This window comes from Vulpes vulpes, chromosome 12, assembly GCF_048418805.1.
Source record: "Vulpes vulpes isolate BD-2025 chromosome 12, VulVul3, whole genome shotgun sequence".
Lineage (NCBI taxonomy): Eukaryota > Metazoa > Chordata > Mammalia > Carnivora > Canidae > Vulpes > Vulpes vulpes.
Window position 1 is genome coordinate 149,139,326 of NC_132791.1, and position 14,262 is coordinate 149,153,587.

The 14,262-nt window shown below is 49.5% G+C and overlaps 1 protein-coding gene across 3 annotated transcripts in view; it reads left to right on the forward strand.

Annotated features, from left to right (window-relative positions):
• Positions 1 to 499: 499 nt before the first annotated feature.
• KANK4 (KN motif and ankyrin repeat domains 4) overlaps positions 500 to 14,262 on the forward strand; it is a 74,569-nt gene continuing 60,806 nt past the window's right edge. For all 3 annotated transcript variants that reach the window (XM_072730749.1, XM_026006958.2, XM_026006961.2), the window contains exon 1: positions 500 to 733. The gene's annotated coding sequence lies outside the window, so the exon portion shown is untranslated. The remainder of the gene's footprint in view (positions 734 to 14,262) is intronic.

Below are 14,262 nucleotides of genomic sequence, written 5' to 3' on the forward strand. Positions count from 1 at the left end.
AAGGAGAAGACGCCGGGTCTGCACAAGACCTCACTGTTCTCAGGATTCTGTTAGGAGGCCTGGGTCCTGCGGGTGGCCTGGGCAAGCACTCCCTGGGGCCACGTTGTCTCCACATCGGTAAGATGAGGACAGAGACGCCCCAACAGTTAGTCACTGTGGTCGTGAAGACGGACTGAGAAATGTGCGGGAGAGCACTCTGGAAATCTGCAAAGCGCCACATACAGTTAGGAGTTTTCGAGTCTCTTTACAAAAAAAAAAAAAAAAAAAGTTTTTCTTCCAAAGAGAAACTCCGTCCAAGGCCTTTTGAGCTGATCAAGGCTAAGACCCTCCCCTCGGTTTCGCAATGCTGCCCCTTCCTACACACCAAAGCCCGCGCCGCGTCAGGAGGCTTTTTTTTTTTCTTTTTTCTTTCTTTTTTTTTTTTTCCCCTAGCGAAGGCGGGGACTCGGGTGGTGCTGGCAGCCGGCGACGCCGGCCGCGCCTGGCCAGTCCCGCAGCGGCCGCGGTGGGTGTGCCCCGCAGCGTGAGCGCCCCGGGCCCAGGCCCTGCCCGCCGCAGACAGGGCGCCCAGGGGGTGCGGGGTGCGCGCCCCGGGCCCCGGAGTGCGCCTGCCCGGGGGTGCGCGCCCCGCGCGGGGACCGTGCACCGGAGGCTGCGTGCGCCCCCAAGCCCGGGTGCAGCCGGCCCCAGGCACCGCCCGCCGCCTCCCTCCCGACTCCTGCGGCGCGCCAAGGTAAGGCGCTGGGGACCCCGGCCCGCGCCCGCGTGGAGGGGGCGTGCCAGCACCCGCCCCGCGCCGCGTCCCCAGCCCCCCTGAGACCGAGGCTGCGGCAGCCTGGGCCGACCCGGCTGGACCCCTGCGTGGGGTCCGCGACAGCGCGGGGAGGGCTGCCCATGGTGCGCGCCGCTCCCCTTGCGCCCCGAGCGGCTCCCCGAGCCCCAGTGCCCGGGAGGGCGGAGACGCGTGGGGAGGGGGAGGCCGCGCCGCCCTTGCGGCTCCGGTGGTGCAGCCCCCGCCCGGCGCTTCCCGGCGGGGCGCTGCGGTCCGGGATGCAGATTGCGGGACTGGGCGCCCTGCACCAGCTCCCGGGACGCCCTGGAATCCAGCTCCCCGCCCGTCCGCTGGCTTTTTCGCAAAAGCCGCTCCCCAGGGTGTACCCCCCGGTATCCCTCGGCTCCTGGCTGAACTTTCCAGAGCTCGCGTTGGGTCACGACCTTGGGCGGAGGCAGGGGGCCGCCCTGGGGAGCCTGCGTGCCGCTGGGTGGGATTCCCTCCTCCTCATCTCTCCCTTAAGGTCAAGCCTTTGACCCCCAAGTACTTTGTCCCTGCGGGGCGGCCAGTTATTACTTAGCCTGAGAGTTGGAAAGTGGAGCCCGGTGGCCCCTACACCAGGTCTAAATTAGCGCTTGCCCTGAGCATCTGCCAGGGCGTCAGGAACCAGCGGTGGCAGCTCTCGAGAGACCTAGGGTGCCGGCCTGGAGGGCCAGGAAGAGGCATTTTCCAGGAGAAGGAGAAGGAGAGTCCCCCCTTCCTGAGGATGACCCCCTGAAGCCTGGCAAAGTCCTATTGAACAAATAGGGTCAGAGGAGGGTCAGATGCAGCCAATGACCAGGTTGAGGGTGGGGAGAGAGCATTTTGAATTAAACACAAAACCTGCGCAGGTAAAACCAAATGTGGGTTCTTTAGAACCTTTCAAGGCATGACATAGAAGAACACAGAGCTACACTTGGCAGTAGCAGCAGAGTCCATCCTGATAGGACCTTTTCGAGTCTAGTCCTCATGCCCATGTCCAAAGCTCCGTTCGCTGGAACATAGTGTGAGTTCTGGGGAGTGTGAAAGGACACTGAGAAAGGGGGATGGCTCAGGGTCCATGCGGTGAACAAGTACTTGCTCCCTGCAGGCACCAGGCAAGGTAGTGGGATACAGAAATGAAGAAAACAGGCACTGTCTGGCCGCATGGAACTTGCAGTCCGCGAGCCAAGACCAACATGGATCAAATCACTCAGATTGAGAATTCCAGGCAGTGCTGACCACTTTGAAAGGAAAGGATGAGGTACTATGAGCTTCTGTGAGAAGTACAGGGGTCGCTCTGTTGGAAGGCGGGTAGGAGTCAAATCAGTTGAAGAGGATGGAAGGAGCCTTCTAATCCAGAGGAACAGTATGTGAGAGGACTCTGAGGCGACGGGCCCAAATGTCATCCCCTTGCCTGGGCCAATCAGCCATGATAATGGGCAGTTGACATGCCCCTGGCTGGAAGAGGTAGACAGAGGGACTGTCAAGCAGGTGCTGGCGTCACCGGCACGCGTGCATTTAGTACCAGCACTTTGGTAGACAGCCCGTACCCTCTCAGGGTGCCAAGGGGCAGCAGTTCTTTCTTCCAATTGTCCTCTATTGCCCACTGTGCTCAAAACTAACCAAGGCCTCTGCACAACAGTTAGGGAGATTCATGTGGGGGTGGGGGGTGGGGGCTCATCTTAAGACTTTTAAAGCTAGAATAAACTCATTGACCATAATAAAAAAATTCTTTGGGATGGCTTATATGGCATTTGCTAATCTGGGCCCTGTCTTTCCAGCCCTGTTTTGGGTTCTCCCACTCCCCTATATCTGGGCTACCCACCCCCCATGAGCCCCCTCTATGTTTTACTCCTGGTTATATTTCAGGCAGTTCCTGGAGATCACATTGTCTTTGTACATGCTATCCTTTGTCTAAAATACTCTTCTGACTTGTTCACCCAGTGAACACATACCCAGCTTCCAACTTCAACATGACACCTAAGGTTTCTGCCGTCACTGCTGCTGCCACCACCACCACCAGTGCCAGGGCCATCCCGGAAGGCTTTTCCTGACCAGAGTCTATTCTCTGAGTTCCCTGGACCTGCTTTTGTCACAGGGAGCATAAACTTCACTGAGCATCACAAAAGCAGGACTCTCCTGCTATATATTTTTTTCCTCCTGTCATATTTGTGTCTCAAGTACCTAGCACAGAGAAGGATATGTTATGCTTATTGGATGAAAATGGTCTAGGATGGTATTTCTTGACTTTTTAGGGGGAGGAGGGAGTGTTACACATATCTTGGTGATTCTGATGAAAATTGTGGCTACCATCCTTTCCTCCAAGTGCATGTAAAATAAAATATCTTGTATATAATATCACATGATTCACAGCCCTCCCATCACCCACTGACCCCATTTCCAGAACTTTGGACTTTAAGTTTTATAGGAAGCAGCGGCCCAGTGAGATGCAGTGACTGTCTAAGCACCTCCAGCTGGTTAACAGCATGCTGTCCCCCCCCCCCAGTACCCCCTACTGCCTCCCCAATAACCCCACTGACACCGTCTCCCAACCCCCAGCTCCTGACTCCGGGGCACCTTCCAGTTTTCTCCACTTCTCCAAGCCAAGTAGCCTCCTTTCATCCCTGGCACTTTGTGAGGGCCACTGCTCATGACTGGAAGATGGATATTTTGGTTTTGCTTCAGTTCAGTAGCAGCCTAAGGTGTGACAGGGAAAAAAATCTTATTATGGGCAGAGTTGACAATTAGGAAGACAGATGGGCTATCTCCCTGGCCTGTTTGCTGCCCCTTGCCTGCAATATTATTACATCTGTTTTAGCTGGAGGAGGGCACGTGTGCTTCACAGTTATTTTCTGGGCCCTGGATTGAGTCGTGTGGGCCAGGTTTGGCAAAACTCTGGAGGGGATCATTGAGAGTGGGGGCCCAGCTCTTGGTCTTGTCAAAGGCTTTTTGCCTATAGAACAGGCTCTGGGAATGGATGAAGAGAATGAGATTCTTGCTTCCTACCCTTGGAACTCTTCCCTGCTTGCTTCCTGCAACAAAACACATCCTTCAGGTTATTCGGTATGTTCTTCTCTGTGGATCAGGATCTTCATTCATTCATTCATTCATTCATTCACTAATTCACTCACTCAATCAAAACTGCACAGAGTCTCTGCTTTGTACCAGGCACTGTGCTGATTCCAGTTTATAAGGAAGGATCACAGAGTGTGAGCCAGGGATACAAAGAGATTCTGCTCTGCAAGGGGCAAGGAAGAAGCAACTCATTCTAATTCAACCCAAACCTTGGGAGGTATGTATGGTAGGGAGGATAGTTAGGGCTTCTTTTTTTTTTTTTTTTTTTTTAAGATTTTCATTTATTTATTCAAGAGAGACACACACAGAGAGAGAGAGGCAGAAGCACAGGCAGAGGGAGAAGCAGGCTCCATGCAGGGAGCCTGATGCGGGACTTGATCCCGGGACTCCAGGACCACACCGAGGCCAAAGGCAGGCGCCAAACCGCTGAGCCACCCAGGGATCCCCTAGTTAGGGCTTCTTAATGCTGAGAATGTGCTCACTTCCAAAACCCCGTTCTTATGCAAGTTATGTCATCTCGGAGGAAGAATGACTTTTCTTAACCGTAAAATGGGCTCGATAGCAATCTTGTCCTGCCCATCCCTGGGCAGCTGGGTAGATACAGTGATCACCTCTCAGATGACAGATCCACTCACTTCCAACGTAAGAAACGGGAGCGATACACTATAATAATAATAGCGTGCATGTGTGTAAGCCCTGGCACCTGTAATCCTCTCAGTAATCCTCACGATAGCGACAGTCATTACCCCAGGTGTACACATGAGGAAAATGGGGCTCAGAGAGGTTAAGCAACTTTCCTAGGGCATGGAATGAATCAATGAGAAAACTGAGATCGACGGAACTGTCTCTCAGGATATCAGACGGTCAACCGCTTTGTGCTGTTCCGTAGTGGTCAGTGGGAAGAGGCGTGGGCTTAGAGGCAAGGACATACTGGGATTGGAGCCTAGATCTCCTGCCAACCAGCTGTGTGGTTCACGGCTAGACCCCTAACCTCTCTGTGTCTCGGCACCCAAAGTTTAGGCTAAGGTAGGCCTTCTGTGAACAGTTCCCAGTCTATGTGGATAATGCTTCAGAGTAGGATTAAAGGAAAGAAGAGGGCCCCTCCTGCTAAAAATAGGCCTGTCTCAGTTTCCAGGATAAAATGGATGCTGCCCCAAGATTTCAAGTAGGTGGTTAAAGTGATATGCAGGCAGTTATAGATTGGTTGTGTCTGAGAAGCTGGCTGAATGCTCCTTCTCCAAGGGAAAGAGACATATTTTCAAAAGTAATGTCTCACTGTCCCGTCTGGACCCTGGACCCTGGGGCCTGGGCCCTGCCCCGCACACAGCTTTCTGGGGACACGGGCATTGTGGGAGAAAACATGAGTTCCCATCTGCTCCCCCCTCCGTTATTTTTCCCCCCAAAGTAAATAGAACGTATTGGCTGGCTATACTTATATTTTTAATGTGGCTGTGGCTTTTCCCGCTTTGTGTGGAAGCATCCTTTGTTGTCTCCTTTGGTATGTATTTCTAATGTGTTGCTCTGACGTCAAGTGACAAGTGGGGGGCACATGATATGGCGCTGGGGAAAACTTGCCCCATGCAAAGATGAAGAGCAGCCTTCGGTGCCGATTCTCCTCCACAGGCTGGTTTTTGCCCAGAAGCCAGAGATGCCGGCTCCCCGTGAAATGGATTTTGATTTTCATAGCAGGGTACCAGGCGGCCAGGCTGAGGGTTTCCAGGTGCTGTGCTTCTCGTGGGTTCCTCACCATCCCACTCCCTTCTGCCTCTGCTGGCGCTGCCATCCTCCTAAAAAGATGCGGAATGTCAACTTGGGTGGTGGCTGATTGCACATAGGTCAGGGCCTACCCTTAGGAGGCCCGATACTGAGTGTGTGGGGAGGAGGGACATTGCATCAGAAATGTTTGCGTTTCCTAAGAGATTGTTTTCGTGTATCATCTGTATGATTGTAAATAAATATGCAATCAAGGCCAGCACCCCTCTGCGCCTCAGGAAGAAGGGGAGGAGGGGAAAGGAGGGGAAATGGCTTCACCTTGGGCTAGCCCTGTGAGCCTGAGCAACTGCCTGGGCTTTTACTGAACTTCAGCCCTCTCATCTGTAAAATGCTACTGTTCATGCTGACTTAAGGCTCTTCTGATAGAGGAAACAGAGACTCCCTAAAGCTGATTGTAATGAAGAGGGGGAACAGCCGTAAAATGCAGTGGTGATAGTTAAGAACAGGCCTAAAAGGGTGGAGGCAGGCCTCGAGGCAGGGTGGAGGAGGTTCTGAGTTCGAGGCTATGCTGTCTGTGCAGCTGATGCCGGTGGGGGGGGCTCAGCTCTGCACTTGCCCCCCCCCATCTCCCTCAACCTACTATGGCAGGAACCTCTCCTTTGTCACTCAGTACCAGTTCCAGAGAGGATCCTGTTTGAGCTCAGTTCTCTGGACCCTGAGACTCTCTCTCACTCCAGGCCATGTCTTGGCTGGTCCCTGGCCAGCCTGGGCATGGGTTGCTGCTGGGGCACACATCCTCCCTGGGCCGATCAGATGGGAGAGGAGGGCAGAGGGGGGGTTATGTGTATAGAACAGGACCTTTTGTGGCAGGAAGGGCTGTGGGTGGAGATTCCTCGAGAAGGAGATGAAGGTGGGCTGGAACCCCTGCGATATGCTCAGCACAAATACTGACTGAATTGTAAGGCCCTCACAGAGATTCTTAACTTGGGGTTAACAGCCCAAGTTAACCCCAGCTTGTGTGTAGAATTCAGGTTGTGATCATGGTTGGGAGAAGATAATAACATCTTCATTTAGCATTTTTCTTTGACTATGAATGTAGGCAATAAAACACAGTGTATTTGTAGTATCTGGGAGGTTGTCACAGTAGAAATCACAAATCTTTTCATATCACATTTTAGCTGCTGCAGATAACTTGAACTATGGTTTATACCCACTGCAGCTTCGAAATTACGGCTGGTGCTAAATCTTGGTATTTAATGCATTAAGAAAGAATGCATATTATATATTATGCATTCATTTTGAAAAATTTTAATAATTATATTTCAATATAATTGGCTTTCTTTGTAGTCAAGCTATGCATTTTACTTTATATATTTGAAAATATTCTAAGAAATGGTCCGTTGGCTTCATCAGTCTGCTAAAGGGGTATGTGGCACAAAAAGGGTTAAGATCCTCTAACAGGAAGTCAGTAAGCTATAGCTCCTACTTTCCCACCCTCCCTCACCCTAATCTTTCATATACTCATCTATCTCTGTCTAATTAGCACAAGACATTCTTGAGCAGTAGTAAATTTCATTTAATAGTTTGGCAAATTTGCAAGAGCACATAATTTGTAGTTTGGGTAGAAGGTTTTGATGTATATCCAGAGGTTAATTTACAAATTGCAGGCACACATGGGAAAGTGGTTAGGTGATTCCTATCAGCCCGCAAACCCACCAGCCCCTACATGGATTGCTTGGTCCATCCCATGCAAACCAGTCCATTGAAACAACCACAAAATGGACAATTGTGTTCCTGAGAGGTTAAGGAGCTTGTATAGCTAAGACTAATTGATGAATCACTTGATCAAATGCAAGCTGGAATCCTAGGAAGAAGGAGGAGACTGGGAGAAGAGGCTTTGAAGTGGGCTCTGAAATGGAGGGAATGCAAAGGAAGCAGACAGAAGGAAGGAGGGAGTCAGTGAGGATGTGGGGGGGACTGGCCAGATGTTGATTTTGAGGAGGAAGCCTGGAGAGAGGAGAGCCCTCTGGAGCACATTAAAATAGTGGTTGGGTTTTTTTGCTCTCGTTTATTGAATGCTTAACATGTGCCAGATCTATGCCAAGCCCTTTCAATATAGCAGTTATTCAGTCTTTATACCTGCCCAATAAAGAGTGACTAGTAGTATTCCCATTGTATTGGGGGAATAAAGTGAGGCTCTAAGAGCATAAGTACTTGCTGTAGGTCACAGAGGGATTAAGTGGTGGAGCCAGGAGTTCAGACCAGGTTTGGCTGATTCCAGAACCCAGTGCTCTTAAAAACAACTATGCACAACCACAGAAGCATCTGTTTGGGTTTTCCCAAACTATGGCTTCCATTTTGTTTTAGTAAGAAAGTGCTTACTATCCATCCCTGGCTTCTCCATCCTTTTCTCCAGCCTTTTGCCTGTTCTTACACCTCCTCCCTTTCCCCTCTCTACCTTTACTCCTCTCACAGGTGCACAGGCTACATTAGTGAGGGAAGGATAAAAATAGAGAGTGAAGGCTATAAGGCCAAGCAGAATTGGGGTCTCCCACTGGCTCTGCTGCCTGGCCAAGACCACGCCGAGCCTCAGTCGGTATCTATTAGATGGAGGTAATGATGCTTCCTTTTTTTTTTTTTTTTTTTTAGATTTTATTTATTCTTGAGAGACACAGAGAGAGGCAGAGACATAGGCAGAGGGAGAAGCAGGCTCCCTGCGGGGAGCCCGATGCAGGACTCGATCCCTGGACCATGATCATGCTCTGAGCTGAAGGCCAGACGCTCAACCAATGAGCCACCCAGGTGTCCTGTGATGCTTCCTTCTTAAATTTGCATGCATTCTCTTTAATGCTTCAGTGCCATGTTGGATAGTTCTTTCCAGTTGGGTGTCTCCAACCTCTGTTTATACCAGGTGATGGTGTCTATCTCCTAGGCTCCTCTAGGAGGGCCTGCCTAAACCCCTCAAACCTGGCCTGTGGGCAGCCAGCATCACTCCTTGTAGCAGTCAGCTCTGGCCTCCAGGGGAGATTTCATGAGTGCTACTTAGGAGGCTGTCCCCTTGGGCAATAAGCTTCCTTTCCCCATCCCAGAGCTCAGTGGAGCACCTGGCCTGGAGTCCTTTTCAGGAGAACTTTGATCAAAGCAGATTAACTGTGTCCTTCGATTCTCTTTTCAGGACCATTCTTGGCACCTGCTGAGGTCCTTGTCTCTGCGACATCTCACTGGTTACCTAGACTACCCCTCTAGTCTTACAGATGTGGACCAGCGAGGGCAGGTGTCACGCCCTGGTGGCACAGGGTGTGAGCTGGGGTGAGAACCCAGGCCTCTTGCACTAGCTCACCCCCCGGTCCTGACACTAACACTGAAAGTGTCTCTTTCCCACACTGTTAAGCAGGCTGATATTTTGGGGGTGAGGGGACGTTTGCAGAGCACCTGAAATTACATTCTTCTGCAGTTGCTTACTTGCCCCACTCTTGTGCCTGCCTCAGGCTGGCCTTCTCTGACCTAATCTTCTCTCTCATTCTACCCCCAAGTCCTTGGCTTTGCCAGCTGCTGAATGGAGCCCTGTGTCAGCCAGGCCTGTGGGTGGCCGCCTTCGGGTGAAGCCTGGTGGTGCCAAAGTCTCCTGCCCAGAGAATTCGGCCCACTGGGAGAATTGAGGCCTGAAATTCCTAGCATTGAAGTCATTCCTTTGGATGACTTGTCTTCTCTAGAGAGCTATTGTTAAAATGCTAACATGTTAGCATTTGGGGATAATAAGAGATTGCATCTTAGGGTTACCCCAAGGATGAAGTGAGAATGGGCACATAATAAATACATACAATAAATAAATACAAAATAAATAATAAAATTAGCTTATTTTTTTTCTTTCTTTCTAAGGCAGGAAGTTATTCGGTCAGTTCTCTCGCTCAAGTTCTGGTTCTTATTAATTTTTTTGTGTGTGTTTCCTTTAAAGTATTTTGTTTATTTAAGTAATGTGGTCTCCTTTTAAGATTTTTTTTTTTCATCTCTAATTATAAAATGGTTTTGAACTTTATTTTCTTGTCTCTAAAATAGGGTCAAAGATCCTGTCTTACTGGTTCATTGAGAATTTATTGAGCTGAAGTACCTGTGGAGGCCGGGCCTGCTGGAGCTGTCAGTGAGAGCCTGGTATTCTGAGTTAGTCTAGAGGTGGGGACTCGAATCACCTGGGGGTTGGGAGAGGTTCTGGGTGGCTCACCAGAGACAGACGACAAAGAGGCAGGAGAAGAGGGATGCAGGGGGGACCCTGCTCTTCCATCCCAGCTATTTGAACGTGGAGTCTGGGTCAGAGGGGACCTGGGAAGACTCTCTGGGCTCTGGAGGAGGATGGATCCTGTGATCTTTCCCCAGATCTTTGGCCTTCCAGGCCTGTTCAGAGGTTCTCTCTGAACTCCCTGGAGGAACAGCATCCTTGGCCTCCTTCCATCACTTATTCACATGACTTTGGTGGAGTGGTAGTGAGCAGACCAGTTCAGCCTAGGTCTGGGAGAGGATTCAGGAGCAGAAGCATCCTGGCCCAGCCTTCTGGCCTGTGAATGAAGAGGGGTAGGGTTGAGGGGCAGTGTCACAGGAGTTTTCTAGCAGTCCCCAGAGCAGAGAGCCTCACTTCTAGGGTTCTCTCCCTTGTCTGCTCTGGGCAGTGAGCATCGTGGTCTGCCCTTCTCTTTGCACTAGCCTGCTGTGAGCTTCACCAATGTGCTTTCCTACCAGCCTCTGGGGAAGGCTCATCCCCATCGTCCTCATCATAACTGATACTGTCCTTCGAATGCAGAGGAGTCTAACTGATGCAGAAAATCACTTTCCCTAGGGCTGGAGACCAGGAGCAAAGAGCAGAGGTTTGCTCCTTAGAGGGTTCCTAAGGCCTTGAAACCCAGCAGCAAGCTGCCACTGTGGTGGGGAGGGCGGGTGAAGGAGGTGCAACTGGAGCCTTCCCATGTACCTCTGCTCTTGGCCTACAAAGAAGCCAGCATCAATTCCAGCCCAGAAGTGGGGCTAGGAACCATGTGGTTGATTATACCTCACGTTTGTTGATTGCCTGTGGGCTATTACTATCCCTTCCTCCTTCCCTCCTCTTCCTCCCTCCCTCCCTCCCTCCCTCATTCCTTCCCTCACTTCCTTCCTGCCATCTAATAAGTACTGACTGTCACTTACCCTGGGCCAGGGACTGTGTGAGGCAGGGAACTTACAGCACAACAGAGGAAATAAAGAATCAGATAGCTAATTACAGTTTGATGAATGCATCTGACAGATGTTCTTACAGGATGCTAGGGGAGCACAGGAGTGTGGGGAGGGGGACCAGCCCTGTCTAGTGTGTGGAGAGGAGAAGATGCCGGTAGGTAAAACTGTCTTGTGGGTTGAGTAGGAGTTACCAGATGGAGAAGGAAGGAGGTGGATTCTGGATAGCAGGAGCAGAGGGAGGTGTAGAAGATGGTGTAGAAAATGGGCAGAGTGACAGTATATGCAGAAAGCTCAGGATGACCACTTACTCACTGAGCTTTTGGTTTTCCCTCCTATGAAATGAGGATAACAGCACCAAAGTCATAGCAGGCATACATGTGAACACATCCTTCCTTTTTACCAATTTATGATCTACCGGAAAGACTCAAACATGCGGAAATAATGGCAATGAGAGACAGAATGTGAGGAGTCCCAAAATCAGTGGAAATGCAATGGAAGGAAAGTAGTGTTTGTTAGAAAGCCTTGGAGGCTGGGCAATATTAACTGAGATTAATATTTAGGATTAGGAAGAGTCGGTACCATTTCAGCAGATCCTCGGGATGGGATGGACTCTGGAAGAGAAGACAGGAAAGGGCATCTCAGAGGTTGGTATGGTGTGAGCCCAGGCACAGAGATGCTCAGGCGCAGGGTGAGGGGCAGAGGAGCTGGTGACCAGCCTGGAAGGGCGGTGGGCTGAGATGAGGTCAGCGCCTAACTGGTGGGCAGGTGAGCAGCGCTGGGTTTACATGTGGCTTTTATTTGACCTCCACAGTGTTTACACAAAGAAGATTTAAGTCAACATTTAAAAATCAGATTTTACATGAATCCACATTCTGGCTTCTTTTGGAAAAAGTCAGGTTTGGCAACACTGGACCCGAATTAATATCCACAAGGCAAGACCTGCCCAGAAGGTGAGTGGTGGCCATTCAGGTGATCATGGCTGTCCAGAGTTACAGGTTGATATCCCACTGGTCAACCAGTTTGCCTGGTCTTTCCACCATTCAGCTCACTCTCAAATTCATAGTGTGTTCAGAAAGCTCCTACTGAAGCGCTAATTAATTATAAGGGTAGTGAAAGAAAATTCTAAACCATTAACTTTGTAATTCCTTAATCAGATGATGGAATGAACTTTACTACTTGAGAAAATTTTAATTATGGAGTCGTGGTTAGGTAGGGACAACAGGATGCTTGGTGCTTGATGACTTGGGAAGGAAACTCTCAGAAGAGAAGGATGGGAGCAGTCACCTGAAGAGAGGGAGATGTTGGGGCCCTGAGGTGAGTCATTTTGACCACTTCACTCAGCCATGGCATCTGCTATCTTTGCTGGAAGTACCGAAACTTGCCAAGGACAAGTAAAGTATTTGTTGTATTGTAAGATGTTACTACCTTATTTTATTAACCTTTTAAGCTTTTAAGCTTAAAAAAATTGGACTTTTGAAGGACAAGATGAAATTTGTGTTTGTTTGTTTGTTTTTTAAAAGATTTTATTTATTTATTTATTCATGAGAGATACGGAGAGAGAGAGAGAGAGACATAGGCAGAGGGAGAAGCAGGCTCCATGCAGGGATCCGGACGTGGGACTCGATCCCGGGACTGCAGGATCATGCCCTGGGCTGAAGGCAGGTGCTCAACCACTGAGCCACCCAGGTGTCCTGAAATTTGCGTTCTTTTAAATTGATAAACTAATGGAAAAGAGAACTTTTTTCCATTTTTAAAATAATTTTTACAGTGTGTGTGTGGGTAGGTGGGTGGTCTTTGCAATTTGAAAGGTTCAATAAACTCTATTGGGAAATTTTTTATTTAAAATTATTTTAAGGGATCCCTGGGTGGCGCAGCGGTTTGGCGCCTGCCTTTGGCCCAGGGCGCGATCCTGGAGACCTGGGATCGAATCCCACGTCAGGCTCCCGGTGCATGGGGCCTGCTTCTCCCTCTGCCTATGTCTCTGCCTCTCTCTCTGTGTGTGTGACTATCTCTCTAATGCCTTAACTGTCAAATAATTAAAACTTTAAAAAAAATAAATAAAATAAAATTATTTTAAAAATCATGCCAGTGAGTGGAAAACATTTACAATAATATAGAAATATATGAAGGAGAAAACTCTGAACTGTTAAGATTTAGTGATTAAGGGGGTGCCTGGCTGGGTCACTCGGGAGGGCATTCGACTCTTGATCTCAGGGTTGTGAGTTCAAGCCCCATGTTGGGCTGGAACCTACTTAAAAAAATGGGGCACCTGGATGGCTCAGTCGGTTAAGCGTCTGCTTTTAGCTCAAGTCATGATCCCAGGGTCCTGGGATGGAGGCCCACATTAGGCTCCATCCTAATGTGTGTATAGGCTCATATGTGTGTATATATAGCTGGATAGAATTTTTTTTTAAATGAGGTTTTACATACTATTCCACTGTTTTTCTCCTAATGCTCCGTCTTGAATATTGAAGGTCATTACATCACCTCTATGCCTATATAAAGAGAGTCTGTGATGGAAAACACTGCCAGATAGAAAGAGCTTGTTTTGAATCTCCACTGTGTCCCCCTGAGCCTCAGTTTGCTCCTCTATAAAATGGGAACAACGATTCCTTCCTTCACAGATTAAGATGAGGGTTAAATACAATGCAAATTGTGCTCGGCACAGCTTCTTGGATGCTGGGTGACACAGAGCCCACTGCACCACCGAGAAAATGCAAACTCTGCTTACATCTTCCATTCTTAGACTGGAACTGGGGAGGGGGTGGCATCAATTACAACTTTTCACGGTGGAATTTAACATTCTTTTTTCAGTGCTGAGTTACATTAAAATCTCAAGCAGTTCACTAACAGATACATTCAGGTTTTGTTTAGGACATTTTCTCTGGACTCACTTTTATTTATTCAGCTGCAGGAAAATTCTTGAAGCCAGGTATGCGGATTGGAAGGTATGTCTGATAGGGAAGCTGCTGTGACCTTTGCCTGTCCTTTGTGGGGGTGCCCTCTTGCCTGGGGCGGGTGGGGGGTGGGAGAGTCAGCTCTTCGCAGTACAAGGGGGGGATTCACACCTTGTCTTTGGAGACATCCCCTTCCTGCTACCTACTTCTCCTTTTTCACTTCTCTCCTTCCCCTTCCGGCTCTAGACTTACACCCTTGCCCTGTCCTCCCTTCCTCCCTATAGTCTCCCCTTCACACCTTTTGCTTGTGTAAACCCCAACCCTAGATTAAAACTTTACTGTCCCATTCTTTTGAAGCTGCCTTGGGACTGATGGATTCATTTTAAATCCATGTCCTTTGACCTCTGCTGCTACTTGGCCTCCCTCATGTTGTCTCTCATCCAGTCTCCTCAGTGATGGTTGTAACTTGGCCCATCTCCTGTCTTCTGGCTCCAAATCCATTCGTAGGTACTCTCCCTTGGTACTTGGTCTGTTCCCTGCTTTACTGGGAAGGTGGAGGTCATGTGGCTTGAACTCTCACCCCCA